General features: G+C 35.6%; 1 protein-coding gene across 4 annotated transcripts in view; it reads right to left on the bottom strand.

Annotated features, from left to right (window-relative positions):
• Positions 1 to 7,080: 7,080 nt before the first annotated feature.
• Positions 7,081 to 11,562, bottom strand: part of SYNCRIP (synaptotagmin binding cytoplasmic RNA interacting protein) — a 35,343-nt gene continuing 30,861 nt past the window's right edge. For 3 of the 4 annotated variants that reach the window (XM_023205240.2, XM_023205242.2, XM_023205238.3), the window contains one exon: positions 7,083 to 11,562. This exon is cut by the window's right edge and continues 125 nt beyond it. The gene's annotated coding sequence lies outside the window, so the exon portion shown is untranslated. The other variant, XM_023205239.3, reaches the window with a different exon arrangement.

Below are 11,562 nucleotides of genomic sequence, written 5' to 3'. Positions count from 1 at the left end.
CTGGCCAATATGGTGAAACCTGGTTTCTATTTAAAATACAAAAAATTAGCCAGGCATGGTGGTTGTAATCCCAGCTACTTGAGAGACTCACCTGAACCCGAGAGATGGAGGTTACAGTGAGCCAAGATAGCGCCACTGCACTCCAGCCTGAGCACAACAGAGCAGGACTCTGTCTCAAAAAAAAAGGGGGGGGGGGCAGGGGGGAGAGAGGAAAACCCACTTAAAAGAGTCATCATTCCAAAACCACCAAGCTCACTAGAAAAGGTGCACTAAAATGTTTTACTGATAATTAAATATGTGGGCTTTCAGCATGAAGACAGTTTACTTGGGCAGAGTCACTGGTAATCAGAACACCGATGCTATTTTGGACTATATGGTGGCCCTGTAATTGTTAGAGAACAATTATCAACATAAACAAAATCTAGGAGTTTGGTTTAGCAGTTAGACTGTTTTGTATTTCCTTATCAGGTTCATTCATCTATTAGCATTGAGAATTTTGACTAGAATTTCAAAACTAAGAAACATAGAATATATGAACACCTATTCTAAAACTTTTTAAAATTGTGTTACTACCACAAAGTAGATTCATGTATTAGCTAACATCTATGTGATTCCGGTTAACTCCCAATTCATGCATTAACATGGTTAATTTAGGGAAGTTGGGAATAACTTGGAATAATGCTTTCTGAACTAATGAGGGCTTGATAGTTTTCCTCCTCAGAATCAGAATATAAGAATATACAGGCTTCAATGTTAGCTTCAACTTTCAAGTGTCATATTTCAAAGAGCTATCACAAAAATAATGTACCAAATGTTCATACATCTAAGAAATTACAGGGTGAATTAAGTCTACTTTTTAATGCAACATTCTTCTGTGAAAATAAATCTCCACATAAAAGCATGAATGAAATAACGTCAAAAGTTCTCTAGGCAGAATTTTCCAAAAAAAAAAAAAAAAACAAAAAAAACAAAAAAAGACATGATCCTACAAATCCTATATTCATAGGATATGATTGAGACTGGAAAAATATCTTTTACAAGGAAACTCAGGCTCAGAGGTTAAATGTTTGTACACAGCTGCTTCCATCAAATGGCCCAATGACTAACAGATTTTCAGTGTCTCATCTAGAACTGAAAAAATTACCTAAGTCATTAAAATGAGGAAACTATATTAATGCACAGACAGTATTTTACTTCACCAACCTATACTTTTTTAAATATATGTGGAAAATGAATATACAAGACAGATCAGGCTTGTTAGAATGGGAAAGCCATATGAATAAAAGACACGAGTATAAGAAATTAAGAGCATTTTATGTCCATAAATTTTAACTGAAAGATCCAGGTCTACTAAAGATGATTTATTTCCTTTAGTTTCCTATTATGTGTGTATATATCTATGAATGTATGTACATTTGTATGTGTGGCTGGCCAGATACTGTTACCACAGCCAAGATTAGGCTGGGCACAGTGGCTCACACCTGTAATCCCAGCACTTTGGAAGGCCAAGGCAGGCGGTGAAACCTCATCTATACTAAAAATACAAAAATTAGCTGAGCTGTAGTCCCAGCTATTTGGGAGGCTGAGGCAGGAGAATCACTTGAACACAGGAGGCAGAGGCTACAGTGACCCGAGATCTCACCATCGCACCCCAGCCTGTCGACAGAGTGAGACTCCGTCTCAAAAAAAAAAAAAAAAAAAATTTAGCCAAGATTGTGGGTACCAGTAACCCTGCAAGTCAGTTTCTTCTTTGGAATCAGTCAATATTTAATATCACAAAACCTAATTAAGAACTGTTTTGATATCTTGAAGCCAAAGTGACTCAAGAAGTTTGACTCCCTTTATGTAGAAAATCAGACCCCCTAATCACTGAGTTGACAGAAGTATAGAATATATTCCAGAAGTAAATTAACCTGGACTCTCATCAAACCCCAGAACATCAAATCTGGAAGGTAGGTTTGAGATCCCTGCCACAGTAAGAAATGACGTTGCATTACCTGCCAAAAATTTTGCCTTGCTGAAAATAACAAGACAGAAAGGCAAACTGTTAAATAGAATGGGGAAAAAGAAATTCTCAATGGTTTAGTTTTAAATGTTCAGAAAATGCGAAAACATTTTCTGAACCTATTTCCATAAAGGCCTTTCAGGCCAGGTGCAGTGGCTCACATCTGTAACCCCAGCACACTGGGAGGCAAGGTGGGAGGATCCCTTGAGCCCAGTTCAAGACCAGCCTCAGCAACATAGGGAGACCTCATCTCTCCAAAAAATAAAAAAATTGGCCAGGCACGATGGCTCACACCTATAATCCTAGCACTTTGGGAGGCTGAGGAGGGCAGATCACCTGAGGTCAGGAGTTCAAGACCAGCCTGGCCAACATGGTGAAACCCCATCTCTACTAAAAATACATAAATTAGCTGGGTGTGGTTGGCAGGCACCTGTAATCCCAGCTACTCAGGAGGCTGAGTTGGGAGAATCACTTGAACCCAGGAGGCGGAGGTTGCAGTGAGCCAAGATCATGCCATTACGCTCCAGCCTAGGCAACAAGAGCATCTCAAAAAAAAAAAAAGCCAGGCATTGTGGCACACATCCATGGTCCCAGCTATTTAGGAGGCTGAGGTGGGAGGGGTACTTGAGCTGGGGAGGTTAAGGCTGCAGTGAGCCATGATTGCACCACTGCACTCCAGCCTGGGCAACAGAGACCCTGTCTCAAAAACAACAGAACAAAACAAAAAAGGTCTTCCAAAATAATATGCTTTTCCCAATTAAGAATGTCACTAAATTTGCATCCTTAGTCACAAAATGTCTTCTATGTACCCATTCTCTTCCCAAGTAAGACTTATTGACTTTTCCAAGACAATGTATTTTAAATGAGCAGCGATATGGAAGTGATAATACAGATTAAGACTTCTCCTAATTCAGAAGATGCACCATGCTACTGTGTTTTATTACCAGTTCTATTTTAAAACTAGCACCTTTTATACTAAATTGCACAATTTAGATACAAAAGATAAATTCATATTCCTTCATACAAAAGATGAAGAAATGAGGCTCATATTAATTTTGCTACAAACAGCAGGAGCCAATTTCCATGGGAGGGATGAGTGGCAAGGAAAAAGCAAGACCTCCTAGTTTGCAGGAGTGAAAGGGCTGAGACTTGACAGGTAAAATTGCTTTTAGGGTCTACCTCCCTCTCAAAGTGAGTAACCTTGAGAGGGGTCAGAACTCCTGCAACTGAAAATTCTTCTGACACTGGAGAGGGTACCCTACTTGCCTCAATGCTCCCACGAAAGCTAAAAATAAAGACTATTAGTCCTCATTTTCTCACACACACAGAACTTGCAGTAAGCCACCTCAGTAGACGACACCAGTTTTCCTAATTTCCTTATTTGATAAATATGAATAAAGAATCACCAAACATCTAAGGAAATCAGAAGCACAAAGAGAAAACTGATGTGAAGTAATATTTCAATGCATCATATAAGTGGTAACTTTTAAAATTTCTAGCATTCAAGAGTGAGCAAGACTATGCATATATAAAATAAACTGCTGTGATGGACAAGGATGGGTAAGTAAATTATATATGTTGTTTTGCCTCTCTCTAGTCTAGAGGCAAGTATAAGGTAATCAGTTTTAAAGTATTATAATCCTGATAGTAAGAAAGGAAGGATACCTAACAGCAAGTGGAAAATGAAGGAAAACTACTCAGTGTACTATTTACTTATGAGAAACAGATTCTAAAATTCGTAAGTAGAGGCTTAAGTGTATTTCAAGTAAACAAGAGACCAGGCACAGCGGCTCATACCTTAATTGCAGCACTTTGGGAGCCTGAGGCAGGAGGACTGACTGACTGAGCCCCGGAGTTTGAGGCTGCAGTGAGCTATGACAGTGCTGTAGAGCTATGACAGTGCTGTAGACTTCCAGCCTGGATAACAGAGCAAGACCTCTTTTTTTTTTTTTTTTTTTTGTCACCCAGGCTGCAGTGCAGTGGCACGATCTCAGCTCACTGACCTCTGCCTCCGGGGATCATGCGATTCTCCTGACTCTCCAGACTTTTTTTTTTTTTTACTATTTTTAGTAGAGACAGGGTTTCACTATATTGGTCAGGTGCCAGGTTGGTCTCAAACTCCTGACCTCAGGTGATCTGTCCACCTGGGCCTCCCAAAGTGCTGGGATTACAGGCATGAGCCACCACGCCCGGCCAACCATATCTCTTTAAAAAAATTAAATAAATTTTAAGAGAACTAAAGGGAGGAGATATCTGGGAGTGGACTCCACGGACAGGTCCTTCTAGATTTCAAAAACAGATCAAGTTAAAACATCAACTAAGCATAAACATAAATACCACTTTTACTCACACTACTGATATTAGGAGGTATATATAGTATAGTGAAATAATGCCTTAAATTCAGAGCCTTACTATTCAGGTTATTGAATTTCAGCTACCTATCAATGGGTAGGTAAATATAAGGTTATTCATATGTATGTAACCATTTCTCAAGTTATTTTAAGATACAGTAAGCAATACACACTATCCTCAGAAATAGCTGCTTTCGACACCTCATTTTTAGTTATCTAGGCTTCATGCTTTTTCTCAAGTATCATTATTCCCTCACCTTCAAATTGCTATGCAAAAGAACCTTATAAAAACTTTAGACTCAAAACAACCAGACCCTCATTAGCAAAAGAGTTCCATCTTGAAGTACCCCCTCCTCACCTCATAAAGAACTTATAGATAGGGGGCTCGTAGATTGATACTGTCTTGTTCAGCAGCACAGATTAAACTACACATCAGCATAAAGGAAAACTGATGCACTGGATTTTGTTAAGTTCACTGCTAAAGATGCCTTATGAGCACCGTTTTCTTAATTTCAAGTAAGGAAAACAGTCACACACAGGGTTAACATATAAAAAAAGGTCTGTAAGTCACAAGGCCAACTGTTCCCTTAAGACAATATTTTTTAAAATGCCACGTTGATAATTTAAATGTGGATCTTCATCTTAATTTACTTAAATCATTAGCACTTTGTGATCATTTTTAAAAGCTTTCTATGCAGTAAATAAATGATTCGAAATATTTGATTCCCTTTTTCAAGTTCTCATATCACAAGCCTAATTTGGCAAATAAACTAAACTTCCACCCAACTGAACAACATTTTGAGTATTTTTAAATGCCTGCCTACTCAGATTTCCCTGCCCTTCGAGGAGCTTCCATTCTAAAAGGAAGTAAAATAAATCAAAGAAATTTACCATGAAATGTACTAGTAATTTAAACAGACTAATCGATACACTGTAAGCAAAAAAGGGAAAAACAATACTAACTGCAGTATCTGCTTGCTGTGCCCCTTTGTTGATCCTCTCCCAAATGCTAAATAAATCTCCAGGAAACCAGAGATCAACTAGGATTTGTTACATGACAATTTTACAATAAAGGCTTTTCGTCTTTTAATTCCAGGTTTATCTGTACCTGAAGTTAGGCAGGAAACCAAAAGCCAACAGAACCTGTCTTTAGTACTGTTAAATAACTCCTAAGCACTTAATTTCTGCAAATTTATGTGAATTTTTACTATTTCAAGGGAAAAAGCAAAGGAGGTAGAGGTATGGACCAAAATTGCCCAAACTACACTGTATGACATATACATGGGGCTCCAGAGTGGAAATGTAAAGTGTATTCTGTCATTTTTATAGATGACCTTTAATATTGTTTATTTCTGGTTTTCCTCTAAGTATATTCCAAATATTAAATAAAACTGAGAAATACAATTTGTACATAGGCTTGTCTAATTTTTCATGACGTGTTAAACTTAAAGCAACTGTGAAGGCCTAATTCCTGGGTCTTCCAATTAAAGCAACCAATTAATATAAATACTGACATATTAAAGATATTATCTTAAAAATGACATCATAAGGGTTTTAGTATACAGATGCACCTAGCTTTAGCAATTTTGTGTTTAAATGATGCAGTACTCTTGTTACACAAATTCCATGTTATTCAAATTTCAATTTAAAGTTAACACCATTAAATGAGCCATAACATGTATGTTGGAACTCTTCTTGTATATCATGGTGTTTCTATAGTTACAAGACCTAATTTTACCATATGGAACCTACAAAACTCTTTAGCAGATTTATTATTGTCAGCAAGCCCTGGTCTTATTCTTTAATCTGTGGTAACAACTTTTCCACACCAAATACTATGTCCTTCTGCCCTGAAAACTCAAAAACTGCCCATCAAAAATGATATAAAATGCCAACTCCCTTAGGTTTCCTAAAATTCTCTCCAAAACAAGTTGAGTTTGTGTAACAACAATCTCCTTTTCAGAATAAAGCTGAAAGCCTAACAAAAGGCAAGAAATGACAATTCATAAACATTAGATAACCTTTATAACTCCTTTCTAGATTAGAACTTGTTGTAAGCCACTTTAAAGACAAAGTAGAAAATCAGACAATTAAGTTTACAGTATATTATCCTAAAATAACCTTATTTTGACCCCATTGTGTTAGAAACCCATTTTAGGAAGCTGTAACACTTCGAGACACTAATTTCCAAAATGGTTTATTAGGACTTATCCCACACTCAAAGTCAAACTTCCAGGACTGTTCTGAAATGATGAAAGCTTGTTTTCGATAATCAATATAAATGTTAATCCAAAATAGAAACTAAACCCTGCACTAAGTGACCTAAAGAATCTTGTCCTGATGGACGTGGCCAAAACTGCTCATTCCCCAACCAAGAAATCCTAGGAGTATAAGCCAAAACCCACAAATATATTGACAAGTCCCCAGTTCTTTCCAAATTATCACTAACTTTATCAAATCCAATGGTAAGTATGTGACAACAGAATGTTTCCATCAAAAATTAAGACCAGCCTAATGAATTTATTCTATTCATCTTCCAGTAATGTGATTGCAACTGAGGATATCTTGGGGAATTTTTCACTATTGGCTAGTTACTTCGAATGTATGGATAATCAAAGTGCGACAGACCTCTAAAGATTCCAAGTGTCTACTTAAAAGCTGTTAAGTGAAAAGTGATGAAATGGAGGACACCCACAATAATTCTTGGACTCCTGGAGATCCTAAGACATGCTACAAAAATAGGTCTTTATTCTTAGGAAAATATAGTCAGAGCTAGCTTCCTTATGCTATACATAAAATCTTAACATCAGAGGCAGTACAGATAGTACAGATAGTTTTTGAACTGATCTCCAAACAAGCACAAAACCACTACGTTGAAAAGAACAGGTAATTTGAGGTTTTTGGCAAAAGACAGTACTTCACACATCTAATCCAAATCAAAGGGCCTGCAGACAGTTTTCAGTGAGATGAAAGGAATGAAATAAATATAAATTCTATGGATAAATAAATGTAAAAGACAATTTAAATAAGCTAACAGAACTAATTTTTTTAAATAAAAATACTAGTCAGGTACAAGCTTTTGTTTCTCAATGCCAGACTTCTAAATATTTACCAGACTACTGTTAACATTAAAAACCTAACCTTTGACCCAGAGCGTTAGTAATAATACTGGTTTGCATCTGCACAATTTTGAAACTGAATGCTTCTGGTCCTGAAGAATATTTTAGGTGTATTACTGAAGGCAGACTGTGGTGCTAATTTAAGTCTTAAATACTTTTAAAAAGTGACAGACCCCAAAAGTCCATCTAGTAATTTGCTAGTTAAAAAATGCCTGTGAGCACTGCTTCATAATTAGCATCTTAAGAAAGTAGTGGCATGCCCTATTGAGTGGTATGATCACTGAGTAATTAATACACCTTAAAACAATATCCCCACAAGTCTGTTTCTTTTATGTATGTGTCAGTTAAGTTCTTTAGTCATTAATTTTACACCCACCACTGAATTCCTATGGCCAAATGAAAATTTTGTGGTATACACAGAGAGAAAATGATCATGGTGGGTATTCCTGTAAGTTTTACGAACTTGAGAAGTTTTACGAACTTGAGAAGTTTCATAGTAATGCATGAAGCCCTTCTATTTAATTTCTCCTCTTAAAATAGAGAGTACGTATGATACTCTGTAATAATACGGGATATTTTGCTATGTTTCTGACAACTTTTGGCTTCACAGTCAAAAAAGCTGCTCCAAATGTGTCAATTTTGCCTATCTAGCTTGATGTTCATTCTATTCTTTAAAAACTTTTATATACAGTAACTCAGATCACCACCCCATCAATCCGTTTCTATGCTGTTCCTATTTTATCATGAGGAAACTACATTTTAAGTCAGATTTGCAGTAACTGGTAGAAAAGTTTCTTAAGCTAAAATTGCAATCATGAGTGTACAACAGTTTTGTGTGTGCGCAATTTTCCCTTCATTTTTAACATCTGATTCAGTTGCAATGGCCGAAAACCTTCCACAAAAAACATGCTTGGGAGAATATATCTAACAAAATTTTCTCACAAAGCAACTTTCTGAAAACTGATAAACTAAATTTGTGATCACTTTTGATTGCCAAGTAGTCTGCAGAAACAAAATCTTGCGTCTGTTTTGGTTAGATAACTTAAGTTTTCTTTTTAACAATCAGAATGCTTTAAGAATACATTTTTTACCCCAAGGAAGGGACTTGACTCTTGGATTTAAGACCCTTTCCTTGACAATATATACAAAATTTCTTTGACTTATCACTGTCCATTCTTTGAAGCTGTCAAAGCCAAGAACCCATAAACAAATCACAAATAGCAATAACCTACATTAGTTAACATTCCCCCTTTAACATGTTGACATTTTTACTAAAGGATTAGTTATTTTTGCATTTCCATTTCTCATATCCCATGACATTCCATATAAATTGCATTATTGCTTTATAGGCCACACAACATTCAAAAGTATGTTTATATGCATTGCCTGTTTTCCTTGATCTGATAAGACTTTGATACTGATTTTACTACAGAAATTTAAGTTTGAAAATACCACAGTTAGTATTTCTTCTCAGAACGTTAATTGTTCACATCACTAATCACTACATGCATATTCAGCTCTGATTATATTGCTCAAAAACTGCACCCATTATCAGAACAGTGCAAATGATATTTAATTTTAAAAGTAATTATAATGGCTTGAATTCAAAGTCATTCAAATGAACACTGTCAAGTAATTTCACTTGATGTGTATATATTTCATCACCACTGTTTACATTACCCTTCTTTAAGTATAACCATCAATTCTTCACAATTTCTTTTTATCAGTTTCCCTCCCAAGTCCCCAAACTAAGAATGCCAAATAGTCTTGAAAACCCAGAGCTCCATATTTTAATGTTTTCTTGAGAACACATTTGTGAACTCACAAAAGTGTTCATCTCTCAACTTTGACAATGCAGTTCTTACTTTAAGTAAAACAAACCTGTCCTAAAATCCCAACAAATAATTCTGAGAATTAACTTAAACACCTTGACAGTGTCCCTTAAAAATGCTATGACAGTAAAGTGCCAATAGGCATGGCAATGACCTCTTAGATGGGATCATTTAACTCCTCGGAACTGGGAAATGCCAGCACCAAGGATTACACTGAGATTCAATTTTACTGAAGGCTACATTTAGTTTACCCACTTTCCACAACCTATTATATTCATTATGTTAGAATGAAATGTAAATGTTTTGTGTAGCCCTCAAACTTACACTAAGTTTTGAGAGAGATGTACTTTAAAAAAGCACGGGGTAATATATAAAATCAGTGGCAGAAAGTTTCATTAAGCACCAGGAACTAATTTTTGTCACCCCATACTCATTTTGTAGGTAAGTTTCAATAACCGGCAAGGCACATTTACATATATTCCAATGAATACTTATTGACAAATTTTAAATTACACTCTATGTCCCAGCTATCCCAGTAACTGACATACAACATACTAAAATGATTTATTTAGATAACAAAAAACCAATTAATGTGAAACATACAGGCTATTGGCAACCACTATTCTAAAATTATGTAAGTACAAATAAACATACTGAAATGTGTGCAATTCTAAGTTTTTAAACCAGAAGATTTCTACACTAACACACATTTATATTAATGACACATAAAAAAAATAAAAACTTTATTACAAAAATAAGTTACACTCGCCTCCAGCTTACAGTATAAAACAATTTTATTTGCAGGAATGCAAAATGATTGTTTGCCATGAGCATTTTGAACATATGACATGTCTAATTTTCTTGTTAAATTTGCATTTACTGGGGAACTGGTGTGTATAAAACCTTAATTAAGTATAAGCTCTGATCTTCATCGTGGTGCCTATTGGGTATGTGATATAACTGCAGTATCCCTTTGGGGAAGGGGAGAGGGGATTTCTTTACACCAAGTCCTAATGAAACTATAATTTTCACTTTTTACTTTAAGCTATCAACTCAGGACTTGGCAAAAAAATTTTTGAGGGTGATTCAATAGAGGATGCTTCACCACTGAACACTCACTGTCATCAAGGTGCTTTAGAAAATTAAAAACATAGCACAAATGATTGTACTCTACTCTACAAGTTATCATGACCTGCATAAGAAATGGAAAGCTGATTCACAGGTTTACAGTGATCAGCAGTAAGAAATGCACTAATGAAACATACCTTTTACCTAAAAAGCTAAACTACAGCCATATACTAATTTCTATGATTTATGAAAAAACTTCAAAATATCCAAATGTCAGGCTTCGCTGTACAATTGTCAGTTTTAGTCTGACTTTTTATAAAGGGACACTGCAGTATTTAGTACAAGTTCGGATGCACTTTTTTGAACATCTGATGTCTTACAAAAGTAACATCTTGCTAAACTATTATACATCCAAATAACTACAATATCTGAAGAAGCAAGGCTGCTTTTTCAGCCACAAAATACGACAAAAGCAAGGCCTGTTATGATGGTCATGAGGAAGTCTTACAAGCCTCTGAAACTAAAGGCAACTAAGAATGTTACATTTGGTATATTAAAATCTTACCCTCATATCATATTTAACAAGCCTTGCTTTTATCTACAAAGATTTTCTATGTACAGTACAGACAGGGTATAGTTCAATCCTCTGCTACTGAGGTAGTTAACCAACCCTTTTAAAAAGGTTCTGAAAAGAACCACTATCTGGAATGCCTGACTAACCAGCTCTGATGATTACACCTGAAACTGCATATCTGAACACAATTCAAAAGTGATTACTATAAAAAAGATATAGACAATCATGATTAACCTTGGTGAGCAGAAATAAAATTTAAGGATACCATCAGTGGCATTCATCTATACCACTGCAATAAAATTTAAATGCACAAATTCAAGAGAATATTTCAAAATACCACTGTTGGGATCCTTAATTTAAAAAAGGGGAAAAATCTACTTAGAGCAGATTTTTAAAAGAACTTTATTCTTTATTAAGATACCATGCTAGGAGTTATGAAGGATTTCTGTTGGAACACATTTTGAAAATAGAGTAGCTTTAGTTTAATAACTTGCACTGCAGAGAAAATTGTTAAAGAAATTCATATCAAAGTCCAAGTATTAGTTCAATGTCCCGTATTTGATTCCATGATCTTCATAGGAAGGTCTTCTGCAATAGAATATGCTCCTATACA

The sequence above is a fragment of the Piliocolobus tephrosceles genome, chromosome 5, assembly GCF_002776525.5.
Source record: "Piliocolobus tephrosceles isolate RC106 chromosome 5, ASM277652v3, whole genome shotgun sequence".
Taxonomy (NCBI): Eukaryota; Metazoa; Chordata; class Mammalia; order Primates; family Cercopithecidae; genus Piliocolobus; species Piliocolobus tephrosceles.
The sequence above is the reverse complement of the archived record's forward strand: the minus strand, read 5'-3'. Positions and strand labels throughout refer to the sequence as shown.